At 42.9% G+C, this 23,619-nt stretch overlaps 1 protein-coding gene across 2 annotated transcripts in view; it reads right to left on the reverse strand.

Moving 5' to 3' along the window:
* Nucleotides 1-23,619, reverse strand: part of LOC126184570 (sodium- and chloride-dependent GABA transporter 1) — a 382,301-nt gene that overhangs the window by 280,040 nt on the left and 78,642 nt on the right. The gene's annotated exons all lie outside the window — the stretch shown is intronic.

Here is a 23,619-nt window from a genome sequence, read left to right on the forward strand (position 1 = left end):
TAGTCGAATGAGACATGCGTTTCCTGTTCCAGTCGAGCAAAACAATCAGATTTCGATGTATATTTCATATTGCACTGTTGGTGACTGCTTACTTAAGGTTTTCCATACAGTTCGAAAAAAACTATTACTTACATTGCATACCCCTTGTTTATGGGTTTTATTTTTCTCAGGAAATGTTCGGTTGATTCGGCGGGAGGGGTCCATAGAGCGAGGTCATCGGTCCCATCGCATTAGGGAAGAATGGGGAAGGAAGTCGTCAGTGCCCTTTCAAAGGAACCACCACGGCATTTTCCTGAAGCGATTTGGAGAAATCACAGAAAACCTAAATCAGGATGGGTGGACGTGGGTTTCAACCGTCGCGTCGTCCTTCTGAATGCGAGTCCAGTGTGCTAACCAATGCGCCACCTTCCTCGGTATGTGCATTTTAAGTAGCGTATGATGATTCTTCTGCGCACTTGAGTTGAGAAACGAGAAAATTTTAAATTTAAACAGTCGAAGGTAAGGCATACATTGGTGGGCCGATGCAGATCCTGTGTTATTCATCTGCACCATTTGTTCTAGTACACAATAACTACAGTATGTACGTAGAATAGGCACGAGATCAAAAATTTAAATATAATTTGATCCTTTACGCATGTGAGCGGTTACTCTTGAAAAAAAAAAACTATAATGAAAAGAGATGAGGTGTCTTTTGAAGTAGGGGGAAACAACTACAAAAATTTGGACATCTTTAATGAAATGCCGGCCGGAGTGGCCGTGCGGCTCTAGGCGCTACAGTCTGGAACCGCGTGACCGCTACGGTCGCAGGTTCGAATCCTTCCTCGGGCATGGATGTGTGTGATGTCCTTAGGTTAGTTAGGTTTAAGTAGTTCTAAGTTCTAAGGGACTGATGACCACAGCAGTTAAGTCCCATAGTGCTCAGAGCCATTTGAACCATTTAATGAAATTTTATTAAAATTACTTCTCTGTATTAACTTGGTGGAATCGCATATTGGTAAAGATCTTGAGCGTGAAAGAATTGTTTACTGGGAAATCCTTTAGAGAGATTTTCAATAACTAGCATTTACTATTTAACAAGCTTTTAATGCAAAATAGCGTCACGGAATTTAAGATAATCTTTGTTATCTTTTCACGTAAATGAATTACCACACAGATGCAGCTGTTTAGTCAGCCCAAGAGCGTAACGGAAATACTCATCAAACTCTAACAAGATGACATAAAACAAAAATATTATACAATGTGGAGAGCTATCCTCTAAATTCAGATAATGCAATGATCATGGGAGAAAACTCAGTGATATTCGGGCTTAGACACTGGAGTACCGACGAGAATCGTCCTCCTCTTGTACCAACCGCGAGTGGAACAGGAAGAGGACAATAAAATTTAAGTACACTATGTACTTTCCACCACACGCCGTCAAGTGGCTTGCGGAGTACGCATGTAGGTCTCGAAGTGTCGACTCAGATTCGCTTGGCTGCCATAATTCGGAACGTCAAGCGATTTGATTTTGTCAAAGTTTTAGGTGTACTGCGTCACTTCAAACACGAGACATCATGTACCCCAATTACAAGTAGCGCTTTCTTTTAACCAACGAAGAGCATTATAATGACTTTTATTCATGTGTATAGAAAAAAATCGACGTTTTCGGTAGTAATTCATCTATGGAACGACTTTCTATGAAGTTAACCAGTTAACTTAGATCTAACACCAACCCCCTTTAAGATGATTTTGAGATAATTTATATTAAAGTCGCAGTAATTATTTTCCAAGGAACAGTAAGATTGCCTCATTTTCCAGTTAGAATCCTAAACTGTTACTCCATGCCGAGTGGTGTACACCGTACTCGGTATATACATTGAAGAGCCAACCACGAAACCGAATGTCTCCTGGTGGCGTTGTGGGCACGTGATTTGGTAAGGAAAAGACGCTATCTGATCAGAAGTATCCGGACTGCCTTATGTAATGCGGTATTGACCACTAGATATCACGAGAGACGAACCCGTCAATATATAAGCTGGAGGGGAGAGTTGCGTTTTCAGTAGAGAAGCAGTAACAGCAGAATGTGTCGGTCGGAAGAGTTCAGTGACTTGGAGCCTGGAGTGGTAACGCGAATGAACAGCCACAGCTAAATAAAGGCCAGTCAGACCTCACGTGCTGACAGACAGGGAGTGCCGAGCGTTCTGGAGAGTGGTTGTAAAAATCACATGAAATCAGTGGAAGGAATCACTCTTGAATTGAAAACTGCTACCAGCAATGCTATGACCATGCGCAGAGAGCGAGAAAAGAGTGGAGTACAATGGTCGAGCAGCTCTGTAGTCAATGCGAAACGACGCTTCAGGTGGTGTAAGGAGCAAACTGGTAACGAGTTATTTGGAGTGAGGAATCACGCTATACCCTCTGGGGACCCGATGGAAGGATTTGGGTCTGGCGAACGTTATCTGCCATCATGTGAAGTGCCACTATTGAAGAACGTTGGAGGAGGTGTTACGGTATGGAAGTGTTTTTCGTGCTTAGAGTGTGGTCTCCTTATTGCGCTTAATAAGGCGCTAAATGTCGAGGATATGAACACATTAACAGCATTCCAAATGATTGGAAAAAAGCACAGGTAGTCCCAGTTTTCAAGAAGGGTCGTCGAGCAGATGCGCAAAGCTATAGGCCTATATCAGTGACATCGATCTGTTGTAGAATTTTAGAACACGTTTTTTGCTCGCGTATCATGTCATTTCTGGAAACCCAGAATCTACTCTGCAGGAATCAACATGGATTCCGGAAACAGCGATCGTGTGAGACCCAACTCGCTTTATTTGTTCATGAGACCCAGAAAATATTAAATACAGGCTCCCAGGTATTTGCCATTTTCCTTGACTTCCGGAAGGCGTTCGATACAGTTCCGCACTGTCGCCTGATAAACAAAGTAAGAGCCTACCAAATATCAGACCAGCCGTGTGGCTGGATTGAAGAGTTTTTAGCAAACAGAACACAGCATGTTTTTCTCAATGGGGAGACGTCTACAGACGTTAAAGTAACCTCTAGCGTGCCACAGGGGAGTGTTATGGGACCATTGCTTTTCACAATGTATATAATTGACCTAGTAGATAGTGTCGGAAGTTCCATGTGGCTTTTCGCGGATGATGCTATAGTATACAGAGAAGTTGCAGCATTAGAAAATTGTAGCGAAATGCAGGAAGATCTGCATTGGATAGGCACTTGGTGCAGGGAGTGGCAACTGATCCTTGACATAGACAAATGTAATGTATTGCGAATACATAGAAAGAAGGATCCTTTATTGTATGATTATATGATAGAGGAACAAACACTGGTAGCAGTTACTTCTGTAAAATATCTGGGAGTATGCGTGCGGAACGATTTGAAGTGGAATGATTATATAAAATTAATTGTTGGTAAGGCGGGTGCTAGGTTGAGATTCATTGGGAGAGTCCTTAGAAAATGTAGTCCATCAACAAAGGAGGTGACTTACAAAACACTCGTTCGACCTATACTTGAGTATTGCTCATCAGTGTGGGATCCGTACCAGATCGGGTTGACGGAGGAGATAGAGAAGATCCAAAGAAGAGCGGCGCGTTTCGTCACAGGGTTATTTGGTAACCGTGATAGCGTTACGGAGATGTTTAACAAACTCAAGTGGCAGACTCTGCAAGAGAGGCGCTCTGCATCGCGGTGTAGCTTGCTGTCCAGGTTTCGAGAGGGTGCGTTTCTGGATGAGGTATCGAATATATTGCTTCCCCCTACTTATACCTCCCGAGGAGATCACGAATGTAAAATTAGAGAGATTCGGGTGCGCACGGAGGATTTCCGGCAGCCGTTCTTCCCGCGAACCATACGCGACTGGAACAGGAAAGGGAGGTAATGACAGTGGCATGTAAAGTGCCCTCCGCCACACACCGTTAGGTGGCTTGCGGAGTATAAATGTAGATGTAGATGTAGACCAAGTGCATTAATCCTCAAGGAGACTACGCTGAAAAATAAACGTTTCAGTGATGTAGGTACTTTTTTCTATTCCGTTCCGAGAACTTTTCAAACCATCCTCGTATATGTGTTATGCATACAGTAGAGGAACAGTTTGGAGACGACGACTGATTGTGTAAGTATGACAATGCACTCTGTCATAAAGCACCATCTATGAGGCAATGGTTTGTGGACAATAACATTCCTGAAATGGACTGGCTTGTCTAGAGTGTCGACCTGAACCTAACGAAAAAGTGGTTTCAAACCTTTCTTAGACTATTACCCCTGAGGCCAATCAGACATTAGCTAGTGCCTCCCTTTCCACCCCATTCCCCTGCCGTCTGCCCATCTCCATTGTCACCAAATTTAGTGCCTAACTAAACTGCAGAATGTAGGACTTTACTTGAAACATTTTTATTGGGCATGTGTGTGTGTTGTGTGTCGTCTGTTAGAATGAGTGATGAAGCAATTCATGGTGCATCACAAGCGCTACCCACAACTCCTCCTCAGGTAAGAAAGCTAACTATCCACAGTGAAGGAACACACTTGTTACAAAACATACTTCCTCTGCATTACTCCTCACTAATGCGGCACTTGCTTGACCTGCACTCTGAACCCCCATTTCATATCAAACACGTTCAGATATGTGCACTATACTTACTGTTTATAAATCAGTTGATCGCTGAATTTCTTACTTCTGAACTGAACGGCCTGAGGCTGTTAATGCTTTGTGTCTAACCACTCTAATAATAATAATAATAATAATAATAATAATAATAATACTGTGTACAGCACCTTAGTAGCCCTTATGTAGTTACCACTGCGTCGTGCTGTCAATTAATTCATTTATCTGTTTCAAAGCGAGTAAAGAATCAATTTATGAACTACTGCAGGTGTTATCTACAACTTGGAGAAGACATTTTCTTGAGATGTTTAGCATTTGTTATGTAGAGAAGACATTTTCTTGAGATATACTTTTATTATCAGCTATGTAAGGGACAAAGCAGAACTTATGTGTATAGTGGGTGGACTATCTGAGGAACCTGTAACCACAACCGCATTAACACTACTAATTGAGAAAAAATAATTATTGATAACTTTCACAGTGACAATTATTGAACTATATGAAAAAAACGTAAATTAGTTACAAACTACGGCGTGCACACACTTTATTAAATATGTAAAAGTCATAACATGTATTCGGATTTAGGTTATGACATGTTAGATATGCCTGACATCACTGTCGATGACGTGGCGCAGATGAATAACGAAATTCTGCATGACCCGCTGAAGTGTCGGAACATTCATGCTGTCGATGACCTCCTGAGTTGCTGTTTTAAGCTCAGCAATAGTTTTGGGGCTATTGCGGTACAGCTTGTTTTAGATATAGCTCCACAGAAAGGAGTCGCATGTGTTCAGACACGGAGGATATGGTGGCGAATCGAGGCCCATGCCAGTGGCCTCTGGGTCCCGCAGAACCAGAATGCTGTCCCCAAATGTGCTCCTCTAGGACATCAAATACTCTCCTGCTTCTATGAGGTTGAGCTCCGTCTTGCATGAACCACATCTTGTCGAAATCGGGGTCACTTTGGATAATGGGGATGAAATTATTTTCCAAAATTTTCACGTACCGTTCGGTAGTCACCGTACCGTCAAGGAATACCGTACCAATCATTCCGTACTGGACAATGCACACCACACAATCACCCGTTGGGTGTGAAGAGGCTTCTCGATCACGAAATGCGGATTCTCAGTCCTCCAAATGCGCCAGTTTTGTTTACTGACGAACCCATCCAAGCCCGCATCTCGTGGTCGTGCGGTAGCGTTCTCGCTTCCCACGGCCGGGTTCCCGGATTCGATTCCCGGCGGGGTCAGGGATTTTCTCTGCCTCGTGATGGCTGGGTGTTGTGTGCTGTCCTTAGGTTAGTTAGGTTTAAGTAGTTCTAAGTTCTAGGGGACTTATGACCACAGCAGTTGAGTCCTATAGTGCTCAGAGCCATTTGAACCATTTGAACCCATCCAAATGAAAGTGGGCTTTGTCGCTAAACCAAACCATGCATGCGCATACTAATCCCCATCATGCCCGCCCGGCTAGCCGCGTGGTCTAACGCTCTGCTTCCCGAGCGGGAAGCCGTGCCGGTCCCCAGCACGAATCCGCCCGGCGGATTAGTGTCGAGATCCGGAGTGCCGGCCAGCCTGTGGATGGTTTTTAAGGCGGTTTTCCATCTGCCTCGGCGAATGCGGGCTGGTTCCCCTTATTCCACTTCAGTTACACTATGTCAGCGATTGCTATGCAAACACTGTCTCCACGTATGCGTACACCGTAATTACTCTACCACGCAAATATTTGGGGTTATACTCGTCTGGTATGAGACGTTCCTGGGGAGGGGCACTGGGGGCCGAACCGCATAATAACCCTGGGTTCGGTGTGCGGCGGCTGCGATGGGGTGGGTGGACTGCTGTGGACTGTTGTGGGGTTGTGAACCACTGAGGGCTATGGCAGGACGAAGCCTCTCCGTCGTTTCTAGATCCGAAGTTTAATACGCAATACAATAATCCTCATCATGCCCCGCGGCCAACCGTGTAGTTTGAACGTCCTAACGTAAACCGTTCAGCAGTTACGACGACTGTATTTCATATAGTTAAATAATTGTCACTCTGTATACAATCAATATTAGCGTCTTAAAAAACTGTCGTAATAGTAATGATCTTTTGAAAATAATTTAGTTTCGTGACTGAAACAGAATCGAATCGTTTAGTTTTTATCGCTCAGAAAATTTCATTTTACTCATGAGGGGCAGTTACCCCAGATTCAGAACCACTGAGTTAGTAGGTCAGCTTCGCTCCAGACCCCAGCGTCCAGCAACATTTTCTTCTCTGGTTTCGGCTCTTGAGGAAGAATGGGCTGCTGTTCCTCCACAGACATTTGGACACCTCAGTGAAGGCATCAGAAGCAGAGTTCAAGCCACCACAAAGGCGATGGGTAAATTTGTCCTATATTAATGTCTGCTAATAAGTATCGAGACGAATGGGGAATGGTTCTAGCGATCATACGGGTCGCAAATGGGGCAATCCACCGACATAAGCGACATTGACTAAATGGTTGAAGGACAGTGAAACCACGAGTAGGCGACCCAGTGTTGGACGTCCGCACCTTATCACAGGGCGTGGAGGTTGGAGGCAGAGAAGCATAGGTGACAATGTGTGGAAGATCTGACGACAAAGTACAATGCTGGAGCAGACACAATTGTTTCGGAGCACACCATTCAGCATACATTGAGCTCTGTAGCATATGACCTCCACCTGTTCTCATGCTGACCCAACGATATCGTCAACTGAGTTTTATGTGGTGATGGGCTCGTCAAGACTAGACCGTGTGTCAATGGAAAAGTGTCACCTGATCGAATGAGTCACGATTGTTGTCACCAAGTCGATGGTCGTGTCCGGATACGCCACATCTAGGCCAACGGCTGCTCGAAATGTTCATCGCTCTATGGATGCAGGCTGTAGGGAGCACTATTATTCTTTGGGGGATGGGCCTGCGCTTTCAAGGGCTACATCTACTTACTGCGGGCCACCTGAATCTCTTCACGCTTGATGTCGTACCTGACGGCGATGGCATCTTCCAGTGGGATAACTGTACGTGTCACAAGGCCACACTCGTGCTACAGTGGCTTGAGAAACATCATAGTGAACACACATTGACATCTTTGCGCCAGATTCACCTGATCTGAACACGATGGAACATATATGAACGCTATAGAGCACCAACTCTGCGCTCAAAAACAACTGGCCTATAATTTACGGGACCTGCGTGACTTGTGCATGTAAATCTGGTGTCAGAGACCTCGGGAAATGAACCGAGGCCTTGTCAAATCCGTGGCACACAGAATCGCTGCTGTATTGCACTTAGCTCAGTCAGCGACGGAAAAGTAAGTTAAAAAAAATGTACTCGCAAATTTTTGTACACTAGTAGGAGGGAGTATTATCAAGATAATTGTATTGTACTGGGGACCTAGAAACGAAAGAGAGGCTTTGTCCCGCCGTAGCCCTCAGTAGTTCACAACCCCACAACAGGCCACAGCAGTCCACCCACCTCACCGCCGCCCCACGCCGAACCCAGGGTTATTTTCCGGTTCGGCCCCCAGTGGAGCCCCCTGGGAACGTCTCATACCAGGCGTGTGTAACCTCAAATGTTTGCGTGGTAGAGTAATGGTGGTGTGTGTGTACGTGGAAACGATGTTTGCCCAGCAATTTCCGACACAGTGTGACTGAGGCGGAATAAGGGAACCGGCCCGCATTCGCCGAGGCAGATGGAAAACCGCCTTAAAAAAACCGGCACAGCGGACCTCGACACTAATCCGCCGGGCGAATTCGTGCTGGGGACCGGCAGGAAGCAGCGCGTAAGACCGCGTGGCTAGCCGGGCGGGCATCATCAAGATAATACTGAAATCTCCACTCGTGAGACGTGAGCGTCGGAGGGAGGGGAGCTTTAAAGGTTACTTTTCTATGTTTTTCTTGAATAATTCGAAAAGGAAAATGTTTCCAGTGCCAAATAAAACTAGTTTAAATTTCCAGCAACGAAAGTTCTATTAATTTTTTTATAGGACTAATAGTGCTGTGTTGCATGGGATAGAAAAAAAAATGCAAATTATTAAAACAGCGTTTTAATGGCGTGAAATCAATGTTCACTGTTAAATGAAGTGGGTTAAGTACAAATATCAAATGTATTTACCACGTCTAAGTGCAGTAGAACGGTATTAAGAGCAAATAGTGTTCTTCAGGTGTAACATTGTGGTGGGGTGCGAGGTCGAGAATAGAAACGTAGAAGCGCGAGGTAAAGTAGTCGCCGGGCTGTCGTCATCCACTTCCCTCCTTCATAGGTCTGAAAACTGGAGAGCAAGCAGCGGATTCCATACTGTCTATCCTACAGCGACACAAGACGCAACTACTGATTTAGAAAGTTATACCGGCCCTCCGTAGTGTGCCTTATGAATCAGTGGTGTACGATAGGTGGTCAGGGCACTAGGGAGGGGGGAGGGGGGAGTGGGGTGAGGTATGTTATTACAAAGTTCATTAACACTAAATGGAATAGAGATAAGAGTTACTAATTATACTAACGCAAGAGGCTCATCTAGACAGATTCTACGTAAAGCTCTGAACACTATTCTACACTACTAGAGAGGAAATTGATTCCTAGCCATACTGTACGGGAGTTGACGCGTTCTTCCAGGAAAGGCTACGTCCCCCACCACGAGTGCTGGTCGCTTTTCATTTTCCAGACAGACTATACCTCCCTGGGATTTCCTGTCCAGTTCTTTTATGTGCGCAAGTAAAATGGCTCAGCTCGTGTTTGTATTTATTTACAGTTGTTAAAGCGGGACATACATGAAAGCGGCCAAAATTCTGAAACATGTTTTATGGGATCTTCATTTACTACAAGGTACTGAAATTACAATTCCTGAATATTAGGTTCCAATTTCGCTTATAAGTGTGACAAAAATAATAATTAAAGAAAGCTTGCACGGAGCCTGGCCTTTTTGCACTATATTTCCTTATGTTTTATAATCATGCGGTATTTTCTTCCAGTTTTATGGAATGAAAATGCAGTGAAAGTTTGAGCTAAGACTTCTACAAAAGTGTGTGAATGGGAAATCTCAATATCGTAATGAAAGTTACAACTCTCCGATATGGAAGCGATGTCCCAAGATAACACTTCTCTCCACAACCGCTGCTGAAATTTCAGCATATGATGGTTGTTTAGTTTTTTACTGTGTTTATCTTGTAGACTAGAGACTCCACAGAGGCTATGATTTGATCCAGAACGTTCACACTATCGATATTGAGGAAATCGATAAGAGGAGAACTGCTGAAAAATGGTTCAAATGGCTCTGAGCACTATGGGACTTAACTTATGAGGTCATCAGTCCCCTAGAACTTAGAACTATTTAAACCTAACTAACCTAAGGACATCGCACACATCCATGCCCAAGGCAGGATTCGAATATGCGACCGTAGCGGTCGCGCGGCTCCAGACTGTAGCGCCTAGAACCGATCGGTCACTCCGGCCGGCAGAACTGCTGAAGCTGACATCGTTGCCACCTAGGTTAACGAAAGAAGACAAGTAAAGAAAAGACTGCTTGAAGATAAAGAGCAGTATGCGTATGGATTGGACTAGTTCACCCAGATAAGGTAAGACCTAATATAAACACTGTCAAATCTTTGATTCAGACTTCTCGCAACGTACATTTTGGAAAGTTTATATACTTTCCCTCGCAAACCACTGACGTTAGAGTACTTAAATTTAGCAAGTAACTAGTCAATGCTTAGCGAAACATTCGGTGGAAGGAGTCCTCATTTAATACAATAATAAGGCATTTATGTAAGAGAAAATCTCTGAAATGTGTGGATTCATTTTTCATAGATATTTGGAGAGCTGTAAAAATCCAGTAAAAGAAGATATCAAAATTCAGTTCCACAGGTATTTGTAATAATGGTATATCAGACTTTGTATAAAAGTTCATTAATTTAGTTCAGATGGAGTTTTCAAAAAAGAAACATTTGTATTCACTTTGCTGACAAAAATTAAATTGTTTTTCTAATTAAAAATGTGTAACGTGATTAAGCATTAAAACTAATGTGCGTATGCATATAACGTTTCTTAATAACTGTGCCAAATTTGGTGCCACTGTCGTGAAAAATTATGGCTTTATAAGCTTTTTTTTCCCAAGTATTGCAAATTTTGCTTACGACTCCCCTTAAGTGGGCTTTTATCTAGAATACGTTATTGTCGACAATGACTCAGAAGTGTAAAATTCGTAAGCGTGATGTTGTCAGCGTACTTTGTAGTGTTGGTGGGAAAGGGATTGGATTGGTAAATGTGGCACCTTGCCGTTGTCTAACGGTAACAGCATATTGTAGAGCTGTGTGATTGTAATATAGTCACTTGATGGTGAATTAATGAATAACCAAAAAGTTACTGCACTTCTTTCACAATTAATTGTGTTGCTAGCAGACTGCATAAATCTCTTCGATTCAGGAATTGCTGGCGCTGGTAGAGTGGGCTGCAGTGAGTGGAACCTCTTACCACACATCCACAGCATATCTTTCTATCTGCTGTAATATAATGCTTGACTTAAGAAGGAGTAGCTGACGTTCCATAACACATAGGTGACCTCCTTCTGTTGCAGCGGGAGACATCTCTTCAGAGATTGAGAGAGCTAAGCTGGGGTGATGCATTTTTGGTACCCCTCCTTCTGGCGAAAGTATTCCAGCCAGTGATAGTGGAGACAATTAAATCGACATTGTCGAATACACATTCACAGCATGTTACGCTTGAAACAGGCTCTTTAGTGTAGTAGGCAGTTGACAGCTACAGCTGTTGCACTTTTTTTACATAATAGCCCATTTAACTGCAAATAAGTACTCACTTAATAAAATGGAAATGACTCTACTATATAAACACGAGCTCAGTTAAGTTATTTTGTTTACGGACATAAGAGAACTGGATAAGAAATGATGAGGAGGTATAGTCTGGCTGAAAAATGAAAAACGAGCAGTGCTCGTGATGGAGGAAGTTGCCTTTTCTGGAAGAATGCTACAGCTGCCATAGAGGATGACCAGGAATCAATTTCCTCACTATCATTGTAGAACAGTGTGCAGAGATTTACGTATCTTCTCTCCATATGCGTTTCTCGCTTTAGTTTTATTAACAACATGTATCTGTGTTTTATGTGTTATTGCACTTTGTTTAAAATGTGTCAGTACATATGGTGCACTGCGGAGGGTCGGTATAGCTTCGTAAATCACCTTGTAGTTGCTTCTTGTGGCATAGTAGGGTAGATAGAGTGTGAAATCGTCTGCTCGCTCTTCGGTTAGCAGACCTATAAAGGAGGGAAGTGCATGACGTCAATTTGGCGACTGCCTTTGCTCGCCCTTCTACCTTCCACTCTGTTACACCACGAGAACATAATTTGTCCCTTAATTCGCCTCTAATGCACTTACAAGGGGACTATCCAAACCAACATGTCGAAACGTGACCTGAAATTTTACATACAGGAAGAATACACCGAAAGAAACACAATGTCAAAATTTTAGTTGCTAAGACAAACTACAAGTATTTTTTTCTTGAAATTCACCAAATTCCTAGTTCTCCAGGCACCGGCCAGGGTGGACGAGCGGTTCTAGGCGCTACCGTCTGGAACCGTGCGACCGCTACGGTGGCAGGTTCGAATTCTGCCTCGGGCATGGATGTGTGTGATGTCCTTAGGTTAGTTAGGTTTAAGTAGTTCTAGGGGACTGATGACCTCAGAAGTTAAGTCCCATAGTGCTCAGAGCCATTTGAACCAAGTTCTCCTGGCGCTGGATAATTGTGTGCACCTGCTGTGGCTGTAGTAAGTATACAGCCCATGCGCTACAGGACGGACGCATATCTTTGACTGACGGCGCATCGGTAAACAGGTAACACGGCACAACAGTACCGTAATTTGTGAAGCGCATCCAGGTTCCGTTGATAGTTTATCAGACACAGTTATTCACAGTTGCTGTTCGCTAGAATTTGCAACTTATTTAATATCCATAATAATTAGCAGTTGCTTTTGCGGTATCGTTAAGTGTAAACAATGGAGATAAAACTGAATTTATCTTCTTTGCGATTTCTTGGCATATGCTTGCGGGTAGCATATGTCTCTGTGCACGTTCCAGAGTTTCACAGAAATATGTAATCCAATTAATGTCTTCAATCTTGCAAGTATAAGATATGAAGAACGTGTTATACAATCGAAATCAGATGGCTCTGAGCACTATGGGACTTAACTTCTGACGTTATCAGTCCCCTAGAACTTAGAACTACTTAAACCTAACTAACCTAACGACAGCACACACATCCATGCCCAAGGCAGGATTCGAACCTGCGACCGTAGCGGTCGCGCGGTTCCAGACTGTAGCGCCTAGAACGGCTCGGCCACCCTGGCCTGGTTAGAAATTTTGGAAACATTATAAGAAGCAGGAAGTAACTCGGACAATTCCATAAATATTGGTTCAAACAATGACCGTTGTGCTAACTAAACTTCAGAAGAAAAATAGACTCTCTTGCGAGGCCAAGGAAAACATGTACAGTAATAGATTTCTGCGACAAAGAAAGGCCTGTAAATTTTTTGACTTATCGAAGGAGGGAGAAAACTATTGAACTTAAACTGTGAGCAAAGCCAGTTTCGTTTTATAAAATCTGAACATGAATTATAGAAAGATTTACACGAAGTACCAAATAGGCGCCAGAATGAAACTCGTGAAAGTGTGACAGAAAACCTATTCGAAAGTTTTAACAAAAATTGGAAATTTGTGGTAAGGTCTTATGAGACCAAACTGCTGAGGTCATCGGTCTCTAATCTAACTTAAGCTAACTTACGCTAAGGACAACACACACGCCCATGTCCGAGGGAGGACTCGAACCTCCGATGGGGGGAGCCGCGCCTCAGACCGAAAGATTTAACAATGCTCGTAAGATTCAGTGAACCATTACCAAGACTGGCCGCTCTGAATTACAGGTGAGATGAACATTATTGATTTCCAAACTTCTTCGGTCTGGTTAAACAGATTTAGGAAAGTATAGGGAGAAGGAAGTCACAAATCTACGAAGTTTACCTCAAACAAACGTGTAGAGGATATGTCATTAACAGGTAATACTATAGAAAAATTCGTAGCTGACGAGAAGCTTCTTGTTATCCCGTGAAAGCTGCATATAAAGCCAATCAGTCAGGTTTTGTGCAAACCGCACTTTATCATTTGGTGCGAAAGCACGATTGAGTTGCTTGCGCAGGCTATGAATGCTACGACACTTTCGTATACGTTTTCGCTATTTTACCTCTGTCTTCAGGAACGCCAAGGAAAATTATGACAAACAATTTATAAAAGGACTGTTTATTAGTGAAAATCCAATCGATATAGCAAAATCTAGAAAAATGGGAGAGAATAATTTTCAGTGTTACATCCGAAAAGTCTTCAGGAGGACGATGAAAAAAAAAAAATGTGGTTCAAATAGCTCTGAGCACTATGGGACTTAACATCTGAGGTCATGAGTCCCCTAGAACATAGAACTACTACAGTACATCTGGAGATAGCTTGGAACATCAGAAAACACTACACATTGCTGCCCGAAACACACTAGTATCTCAGTAGTGGACTGATGATGCAAGTGGCAGTCTGCGCTGGTGGATGTACGGACATCTACCTCTACATGTAAATCTACATCTATACTTTGTAAAATATTATAGGATGGGTCGCACGAGTGTTTTGCATGCAATCACTTTCGTACACTAATGAATCGGGTAGTCTATCAATGAACAGCAACCTGCCACCTGCCTTACTTACGATTGAGCCTATGTGATCGTTTCATTTCATATCCCTACCGACTGTTCCACCCAGGTATTTATACGAGCTGACCTGATCCAACAGTGACTCATTGTCTAATGAGTATTTGGTTTTTTTGAAACGCGATATTTGACATTTCTAAACATTAAATCAAGTTGTCAATCTTCGCACCATTGTGATATCTTATCAAGATCTGACTGAATATTTGTGCAGATTTCTACAGAAAGTACTCCATTACAGATAACTGCATCACCTGCGAAAAGTCTTATGTCACTATTAATATTATCTGCAAGGTCATTAATATACAACATGAGCAGCAAGAGTCCCAATACACTTCCCTGGGGCACTCATGAAGTTAGTTCTACATCTGTCGATGATCCTCCATCCAAGGTAGCATGCTGTGTCCTTCCCATCAAGAAATTCTCAATCCAGTCACAAATCTCGTCTGGTATTTCATACGACTGTACTTCCGATAATAAGCGTATGTGTGGTACTGAGTCAACGTCAACATATTACGGAAAGGGTCTTTGATTAGTCGTTGGTATAGAGACTAGATCCCTCGACCTTTTGCTTGTGTGTTATCGAGTCTTCTCTGTTTGTTATGAGTGACGCCATTCTTTCCACAGAGCTCAGGTGGTGAACGGCATGTTACCAAGTGAGTGAATCTTCGAAAATCGTGGCTATCGTGTCACCAAGACTGGAATCTTATTGAACATTTGCACCTATATCTGCTCTCCATGAACAACCTTACGTTGTGGAGCGGAGGGCACACGTTGTACCAGATTCATTTTCTTCCTTCCCGTTCTGTTCTTATCGTACGAGGAAGAAGGTAGTTGACATTTCTCAGTACAAGACAAAGTTTCTCTAATTTCACCTCCGTGGTTTGTGTTTGAGGAATGATATGTTTATTGGCTCATTTGGAATGTGGGCTCCCTTTGATGTACAATGCGTTGCTTGTGGTGCCTCCCACCGTAGTTTATTGACAACTTCTACGAAACTCTCTCACTGACCAAACAAACCCATGAAATAAGGTGCAGCTTTTCTTTGAATCATCTCTCTCTTCCTTTGAACCAACTTGGTAAAAATTCTAGTCCGTCGAATGAAACACAGACATTGGTAGAACGCGTTTTTTTTTCTTTTTTTAAGGGAACCTCTTTTGTGAGTGATTTGCACGTCGCTTCCTATAAATCTGAGTGTGGTATGTGTCTCCCTCACAGCTAGATTGTCTAGTTTTCTATCTGAAATCTCTCCTAAATACTTTACGGGTGTGACTGATTCCAATGAGTGGTCGTTAACTATGTAGGCGAACGAAATCTGTTGCATTTGTTTATGTTGAGGATCAGCTGCCAATCTTTGCACCAGGCTTTCATCATTTTCATGTCTTTTTGCATTTTGTAACACGTCTCTAACGATGTCTCTCCCTACAAACGACTGCATCGTTTGCGAGCAGCCTCAGAGAGCATATGACGATGCTCTTCAGTTTAGAACGACGTACCGAGAATCGCCTACAAGTGGTGGACAACAATATGGATAATCAGAAACACAACACATTACCATGCCTGATACGATGTAGGGAAACCGTTGGCACTCAAAACAGCTTCAAGTCATCTCGGAATGGATACTACAGGTTCTGTATGGTTCTCTCTCCAAAGTAAACCACAAATGTTCAATAATGTTGACATACGGTGACTGTGGTTACCGCCGTCCGGTGTGGCCGAGCGGTTCTAGGCGCTACAGTCTGGAACCGCGTGACAGCTACGGCCGCAGGTTCGAATCCTGCCTCGGGCATGGATGTGTGTGATGTCCTTAGGTTAGTTAGGTTTAAGTAGTTCTAAGTTATAGGGGACTGATGACCTCAGAAGTTAAGTCCCATAGTGCTCCGAGCCATTTGAACCATTTGAACTGTGGTTACCAGAAGAAATGTAACAATTCATATTCGTGCTCACAGGACCCGTCCTGGATGGTACGAGTTGTGTGAACAGGGAACATGTCGTTTTGGAACGCACCATCGTCACTGGGGAACAAACATTGTACCATGGGGTGGATCTGATCAGCCAAAATGGTCACATAATCCTTGGCAGTAATGTGACCTCGCAGAGTACCCATGGGGCCCGTGGTATTCCACTATATAGCTGCCCAAATCATCACCGAGCTCCCGCCATGTCTCACTCGTGGCACGTAAACTGTGCCAGAAGTTGGAAACAGTGTGAAACAAGACTCGTCCGACCAAATGACTTTCTTACATTGCTCCATAACCCAGCTCTTATGGCTTCGGCACTGCATTTTCCTGTTACGGATATTTTCATAACTGATGTGTAGTTTTGGACTTCCAACTTGCCCTGTGTTCCCAGCTTATGGAGCTCCCTTCGTGTTGTTTTGGGACTGACAGTATTCGCGAGTGTGACATTCAGTTTCGCTGTGACTTTTGCAGCTGTCTTCCTATTGTTTTACGTCACAATAGTCCTAGCGGATAATGTTTTACTGTATTCGCCGTATGCGGTATGAGTATTCGATATGAACACTAAACACTTCGGCTAGCCTGGTTACGGAAGCACACACAGTACGAGCACCAACAATTTGTCCACGTTCGAAGTCAGGAGGAGGGGGAGGAGATCAGTGTTTAACGTCCCGTCGACAACGAGGTCATTAGAGACGGAGCGCAAGCTCGGGTGAGGGAAGGATGGGGAAGGAAATCGGCCGTGCCCTTTCAAAGGAACCATCCCGGCATTTGCCTGAAGCGATTTAGGGAAATCACGGAAAACCTAAATCAGGATGGCCGGAGACGGGATTGAACCGTCGTCCTCCCGAATGCGAGTCCAGTGTGCTAACCACTGCGCCACCTCGCTCGGTATCGTTCGAAGTCACTTCGCAACTAAACAGAACACTGTTCTGCCTATGACTGACATTGCAACGTATTGAGGGCACTGCACAGGTGCTGCCCGTGGTCGTATACGTTGACGGAAAAATATCGTAAAATCATAAAGTAATTAACGCACAGTAATGAAATTTCGGGAATACATTTGTCTAGGTAACATATTTAAGTGATTAATATTGCAAATGTGAAATGCTGGCACGTTAGTAACCGGTAAAACAGCCAGAATGTTTAATGCAAGGATGCCAACAAGCATGCGTTGTGTGTAGAGGTGCTGGATGTCACTTTCTGGAACGGAGTTCATGACTGTTGCACTTGGCGGGTCAGTACAGGTAGTGTTAGTGCTGAACCATATGTGCTCGATTGGTGACAGATCTGGTGATCTAGTAGGCCAAGGCAACATGTTGACACTCTGTAGACTACGAATATGTTGGATTCTAATAGCGGTATATGGGCGAGCGTTCTCGTATTGGAAAACACCCCTGGAATGCTGTTCATGAACGCAGCACAACAGATCGAATCACCAGATCGAAGTACAAATTTGCTGTCAGGGTGCGTGAGATAACCACGAGAGTCCTCCTGCTGTCATACGAAATCACACGCCAGACCATAACTCCAGGTGTAGGTCCAATGTGGCTAGCACGCAGGCAGATTGGTTGCAGGCCCACAACTCGCGTCCTTCTAATCAACACACGAACATCAGTGACGCCGACGCAAAACTGACTTTCGTCAGGAAACACAAGAGACCTCCACCCTGTCTTCCAATGAGCTCTCGCTTGACGCCACTGAAGTCGCAAATGGTTATGATTTGGGGTCAGAGGAATGCACGCTACGGCGCTTCTGGCTCGGAACCGTCCTTGGAGTAGCCGATTTGTAACAGTTCATTGTGTAACTGTGGTGCCAACTGGTGCTGAAATGCCATGGGATGCGCCAGACCCATACGCCGAACACGATGGTTTTCCCTCGGTAGTGCCGCGAGGCCGATCGTAGCCCAGTCTTTTTGCGACTACACATTTTCGTGACCACCGCTGTCAGCATTCATGCACAGTGGCTACATTACTTTCTGGAATATCGCGGAAGGGACATTCAACTTCTCGTATCCCTATTACACGACCGCGTTCAACCTCAGTAAGGTACTGATAATGGCGTCTTTGTCGCGGCCTTAAAGGCCTTGTTGAATAAAATCAACTCACAATGTCCAATCTCAAAAGTAACTAATGCTCACGACCTTTGCAGCATGTTACTAAAGGTAACCTGATTTCCGTCCGCATAGTGGCGCTACTAGTGCCACACTTACGAGACTGGAGTGAAATTTGAGCAGACCTCATCTTTCAGATGTAGAAACACGCCTACCAATTTTAGTTTATGTCGCATAACTCCTTACTGCTGTGATTTTTTCCTGTCGTTGTACAACCTGCAGGCTTGGCTAGCATCTGCATCTATATTCAAGCATGCATTTCTCGCGATGTTTCCATGTCTTTGTCCAACCCCTGTACGTGTATAATTCTTATGTTCGTATTTGGTTTCCAGGCATCGGTGCCGAACTTTACCGAATGGTTTCTGGAAGTCAAAAGGCATAGCATAACATTAGCTCCACCATTTATTACCATCTGGATATCATTAACGAACAGATAACATAGGTTTGAACAATTGGTGAATGATTGGTGCTTACGGTAACTTTGGTGATTCTGTAATTTAAGACGTAATATTTAAGAGAACCGTGAGCTCTTTTGATATAGTGGAGAAAGACAAACACCGATTGGGCCACTCGAGCGGCCTTTGTCTTTCTTTTTTATTGTGTGTTGTTTCCTAGAGAGGGGTTGTTCAGTATGACAAATCATCATCAACGTATCTGCGATTCACACAGGGACTGTCCTGCACCAAAGACTGCGACTCCTGGCGATAGTATCAGATACAGAGGATGTTTCTCCCTAGGAGTGGCAAACTGCGCCACAGGATCCCGTCATTAGTTTGATGGAAGCCACGACAAGCATGTACGATGCGGTGGTAGCCATTCGCGGTGACCACAACCCGAGTTAGGTTCTAGATACTTAAACTGTTTCAGAGCTGTTACATTGGTTTATAAATTACCGCTGTTGGGCTGATCATATGGACAAGGATCAGACAACTATATCCACTATATTTTACGTAATCTATATGTATTGTATAATAACGCATTAAAATTTTATATTGGTACCATAATTGAGAACTGGTATGATATTCTAATTATTTAAGATCGTATTTACCATCGGTCATTTCTTTATATTTTTCACTAAATACTCGAAAACATTTGAGGTATACCTAAGTACTCTTTGGCACATAATTCCAGTTTCCGCTGCTAGTCAGTACTGATCTCATGGCACAACAGTAGCTGGCAGTGGTGGGAAATTTAAAAAAATGGTGACGGGCCATTTCACCCTTATCTGTCACGAGAAAAGGCGTGCGCACCTATTTATAACATCATCATCATCACCACCATCACCATCAGCACCAACATTACCAACACCATCTCCAGCTCATATCAGTGTAGCATTACAACGAAATAGACAGTAGCAGTATAGTATTTTTGCAGTAATTAAAGTGAATTCACAAAGTAGCCCCAGAGTTTTGGATGAAATTCAAAGGTATTTATTCAAAAAAATCAGTGGGTAAGATGCAGTATTTCCACATCTGAAACACATCGCAAACACACACACACACACACACACACACACACACACACACACTAACATTTTTAGCAGCATTAGTGAATGTGTGAAGTTCGATCTCTGTACAGTACTTGGTGTAAGGCAAAACCGACCTTAAAATTAATTATTTTCACATCTGAAATGTTCTATGATGTTTTTCGAGTGTCACAATGATCTATCCACATCTAAAATGTCTGTGAAAATACTTCAGGAACATGAAAAATTCAATGTTTACTTCAAGTACTCCGATGCTATTTTCCACACACGCATATATCTGTCAAATTAATGCTTAAAGCATCACTGTCGTCTCTCCAAGTTAGTACTGCAAGGCTGTCTTCATTCCTGGACACATATGGCTAAAAAAATAACATACTAAAGAGACAGTTGATAGTTCAAATGAGGCCTAAATCAAGCCACATAGCAAAACTAACCTGAATGAGCTTATAACAGCAGAAAACGCACGTTCTAAAATACTACGCTAAGCAGTGAAGCATGCAAATAAACAGGCAGTCTGAATTACTGCAAGCTACTGAAAGAATGTAATTTATCCTGTTAGTTAATCCTACACTTAATGTAAGGTACGGTGGATCCTCAAATTAAATATTACCACATTTAAATTCTTCTATGATGCTTATCAAGTGTTACAATTATATTTCAACGTCCCAGATATTTAAAGGGTGTTGGCATTTCAATCTGATGCTTTTAATGGTGGTTTATATAATGAACTGTCATGTGTGATTTTTACAAGTCTTTTCGGTAACATTTTTACCTCAGCAAGCACCATTTTTTTGCAATCTGTCATCTAAATTGCATCTTTTCGTAATACACAAAACTGCTTGCTTACATTCAACAGAAACACGACCAAAGACGGTAGTGATCGTGGAAGGAGACAGAGATGAGACAGGGCCAAAGCCGATGGCGAAACAAAAGAGAGATTAAATGTCGATATCCCTAAAATAAAATACTTGTAACCAAAAAAAAAAAATATTTTTTGTCTAGTGCAAAACTCCCGCAGGTTGCTTATCATAATATGCTAGTATAATTACAGATATCTGACTGCCAATGAAACTTCAAACTCTGCACAAAAACAAAATTGCACTAGTTCTCAAAATACATAAGTCTTTGAGCACAAAATACACACGGAACTTCTGCCATATATTAAACATTCTTTAAGATAAAAGATAGATGTGCCTGCATATTGGCACTGCTGAGAAAACTCATGGTTAAGGAGCACATATTAACGACCAAAATTTTAATTTTGGTTCCACAGGCCGGCCGAAGTGGCCGTGCGGTTAAAGGCGCTGCAGTCTGGAACCGCAAGACCGCTACAGTCGCAGGTTCGAATCCTGCCTCGGGCATGGATGTTTGTGATGTCCTTAGGTTAGTTAGGTTTAACTATTTCTAAGTATGCTGAGTCAACAGATGGGGACGTTTTTAAGACAACAACAATCTGCACGAACAGTTCGACGACGTTTGCAGCAGCATGGACTGTCAGCTCGGAGACCATGGCTGCGGTTACCCTTGACGCTGCATCACAGACAGGAGCGCCTGCGATGGTGTACTCAACGACAAACCTGGGTGCACGAATGGCAAAAAGTCATTTTTTCGGATGAATCGAGGTTCTGTTTACAGCATCATGATGGTCGCATCCGTGTTTGGCGACATCGCGGTGAACGCACATTGGAAGCGTGTATTCGTCATCGCCATACTTGCGTATCACCCGGCGTGATGGTATGGGGTGCCATTGGTTACACGTCTCGGTCACCTCTTGTTCGCATTGACGACACTTTGAACAGTGGACGTTACGTTTCAGATGTGCTACGACCCGTGGCTCTACCCTTCATTCGATCCCTGCGAAACCCTACATTTCATCAAGATAGTGCACTACCGCATGTTGCAGATCCTGTACGGGTCTATCTGGATACAGAAAATGTACGACTGCTGCCCTAGTCAGCACATTCTCCAGATCTCTTACCAATTGAAAACGTCTGGTCAATGGTGGCCGAGCAACTGGCTCGTCGCAATAAGCCGGTCACTACTCTTGAAAAACTGTGGCATCATGTTGAAGCTGCATGGGCAGCTGTACCTGTACATCCATCCAAGCTCTGTTTGACTCAATGCCCAGGCGCATCAAGGCCGTTATTACGGCCAGAGATGGTTTTTCTGGGTACTGATTTCGCAGGGTCTATGCACCCTAATTACGTGAAAATGTAATCGCTTGTCAGTTCTACTGTAATATATTTGTCCAATGAATACCCGTTTATCATCTGCATTTCTTCTTGGTGTAGCAGTTTTAATGGCCAGTAGTGCTTACAGGGACTACCAAAATAAACTACATGTTAGTAGATGAGCGTAGTTCGATCTTCGTTCCACACATTAATACCGTGCACGAAATTCATAGAATGGTCCTATAAGACTGCAAAACACACGTGAGTACTACTGATGATCTTACTTACAGCTAAGTGAGCACTTTTTGATGAGAGTTGTCAAAGTAAACAATGTTATTCCAAAGTCTAAATTCACCAAAAAGTCGTCTCCATAACCGATATCAAAGTCATTTCAGTAATAGGTTCACCATCCAGTTCGTCTTTCATTAATCCAGCTTCTTTTTTTATTCATCAATGGAATATCGTATTCATTATTTACAGAGAAACCTGAAGCCTCAAACCATGTATGGTCATCACTCCTGACATCCTCATAAATATTTGGAGTTTTAGTGTGATAAATTAAGCTATCAGTTTCTGTGTAGTACAGAACTGAACTAACTTAACTTCATAAGTCTAAACTAGCTGAATAATTACTTTTTCTTGTTCGAACAAGTCCCATATTGCTTAGTCGACATGTTAATTAGTCTTGCTGATCTGCTTGGATCGTGATCGTCCTTTCTTTCTTTCACTCTGGAGGGAATTACACTACAATTGGTCTGGAATCTAGAGAAGCTGAAGTTTCCTAATTCGTGATTAACACACTGGAACAACCACCACAACAGGGTAACTACCCTATGTAATCAAAAGAAGTCTAACAGTAAGTCACTGAACAAATTACCCTTCATTTTAAACTTTTCTCACCGAACTCATTATTAAATTTCCAAGAAATTTACATTCATATGTACTGAGACGGATGAAGGAGAGATTATTAATTTCCTGCTTTGAGCAAAGACTTTGTTGAAGTATGGAAGAGAAATATAAATACTTATAGCAGTGGCTACAATGACCATAACGATGGTCATGAAATATTGGTTTGAGAACACTAGAGCCGTGTGTTTAGCGGCCGATTACAAAACAGAGACGGACACACTTTTTAATGTAAATAATGAAAATGTGCTCCCAGTTCTTGCAGCGCACATTCTGTCCAATAGGGAAACTAAAAATATTGCATTATAATTGCTTTGTGATACCTAATTATTAGTTTCGTGGAAAACATGCAGTCTCGTATTGCATCGAGATGCTGACATTATTCTCATCTGCTATATGTATAACATCGCAACATTCCTGGAAAGTACTTTTAGCTATTTCTTGTGGACTAAAAGAGCCTCGAATCACTCAATCTTACAATGTACGCTCCACTGCAGATCGAGAATTTCGCTCTTGCCTCATCTATATCGTCTAATTCAGTGACAAGAAAACAGTGTGAGATTTCAATTTGGAGCTCGACCCGATTTTGCACATTTTGTCTATGACTGTATAATGCAATTATTAAGCCTACTAATGAAGTTATGTTACTTTT

This window comes from Schistocerca cancellata, chromosome 4, assembly GCF_023864275.1.
Source record: "Schistocerca cancellata isolate TAMUIC-IGC-003103 chromosome 4, iqSchCanc2.1, whole genome shotgun sequence".
Lineage (NCBI taxonomy): Eukaryota > Metazoa > Arthropoda > Insecta > Orthoptera > Acrididae > Schistocerca > Schistocerca cancellata.